The following is a 1,841-nucleotide window of genomic DNA, read 5'->3' as shown; positions in this document are numbered from 1 at the left end:
CTCTGTCTCAAAAAAAAAAAAAAAAAAAAAAAGAGGACTTGCTAACTAATTGGACACATGGGACGAAGGACATATGAGCACAGCTTTGGCTTGGTTACCTGAGGGAATGGAGGTGCAGTTCATCAAATTAGAGAATAAAGGAGATGGAATGAGTTTGGAAGAGAAATGATGAATTTTGGCTTCTGTTAGTTGGGTTTGAGGTGTGGGTGGGGACATCGGCTGTTAAATAGCTTAAATATGGTTCTGGAGCCCAGAGGAAATGGGTTTGGTGCTATAGATTGACTATGTATCCTCCTCCCCCAAATCCCCAAATTATATGTTGAAACCTTGTATTAGGAGGGTATTAGGATGTGGGGCCTTTGGGAGGTAATTAGTGCCCTTTAAAAAGAGGCTCCAGAGAGCATCTTTGCCACTCCCGCTATGTGAGGATACAGCAAAAAAGACAGCTGTCACTGAACCAGGATGCAGCCCTCACCAAACACTAAGTCTGCTGGCACATTCACCTTGGAATTTCCAGCTCTAGGACTGTAGGAAGTAAATCCCTGCTGTTTCTAAGCCACGCAGATTATGGTATTTGTTACAGTAGCCTGAACAAACCACAACATTCGGGATAGAATTACATACTTGGGAGTCAGCCTAAATATATGTGCTAAATGAGGCTGTTAACATAGATGAGATCAAGCAGGAAAAATGGTGGGCTGAAAAGAGCCTGAGGTGAGGACAGAGCCTCCAGCTGTGCAGACATTGAAGGAAAAGCATCTTAAATGGATGGTGTAAAGAGTACTGAAAAGGAGTGGCCAGAGGTTGGAGGAGAATCTGGAGAAAGTACCCAGGGAAACCATAGGAAGAGATGACGTCCTGGAAAAGGAAACACAACGTTTAGCTTAAAGCTGCATCTGAACTGCAACTTTTGAAGGAATAGAAGACTAATACTCACAAAAATGACCAAAAGCTTCATAAATAGTCCAATGCTGCCAATTATAAGGCAGATAAATCTAGACTGAAAAGGCCTACTGGGCTTAAGTTTATGGAAATGCCAGGATTTTCTCAAAGAAACAGAGATGGTCTGGTAAAGGATAAGAGGAATGAATCCCCACTGAGCGTCTTCTTCCTCAAGGTCATAAGGGCTGCATCAACCAAAGCTTAAGGTGGTCACTGCTTCCATTGCTCGTTGGGTATTGTTCTACAATAAGACCTAAGAACAGTTCCTCCTCACCCCTTCACCTGCATAAGCTTCCACATCCCGATGGAGACTTCATACCCCAGGTAACAGCTGGGCGGGGAGGATGGGCTCCAAGGGATTATATATTGTACTCAGGGAGATGTGACCTCAGAAAGAAAAAACAGGAGGTGAGGGCACAAGGCTGGAAGAACTCTTTGTGGAACCAACACTCCCTTTTGGAAGTATTGATATGGAAAGTAAGTAAGGGTGCAAAGAACTCACCCTTCTTTTCTTCTGCAATGAAAATGTGGTGGCACAGAATGCCAAGCAAAGGCAGCTATTTATTTACTCATTCATTCATTCTTTGGCTTTTGCTTTCTTATGCAGATTGCCAACCACATGTGAAGTTCTTCCTTTCTTGGGGAGAGGCCTTTCTTTTACCAGTGACTGGGTTAATCTTTCCAGTCAGGGGATTGTATTAGGAGACAAATTTATGTTCATGTCCCAGCCACAGTCTCCAAACCAGCTCCTATCAAAAACCCAACATTTTGAACTTAGCTGATTTTTGTATGTGTTTATTTAGAGCCTGTGTAGGGAAAAAAGATGTAATTGGCACCTTAAATATGTCAACACTGTGGCTACAGTGAATGCTGTAACTATAGTTTAAATATTCTGCCTT

The sequence above is a fragment of the Otolemur garnettii genome, unplaced genomic scaffold (assembly GCF_000181295.1).
Source record: "Otolemur garnettii isolate 467f Iridium unplaced genomic scaffold, OtoGar3 scaffold00049, whole genome shotgun sequence".
NCBI lineage: Eukaryota > Metazoa > Chordata > Mammalia > Primates > Galagidae > Otolemur > Otolemur garnettii.
This window is presented reverse-complemented; position numbering follows the sequence as displayed.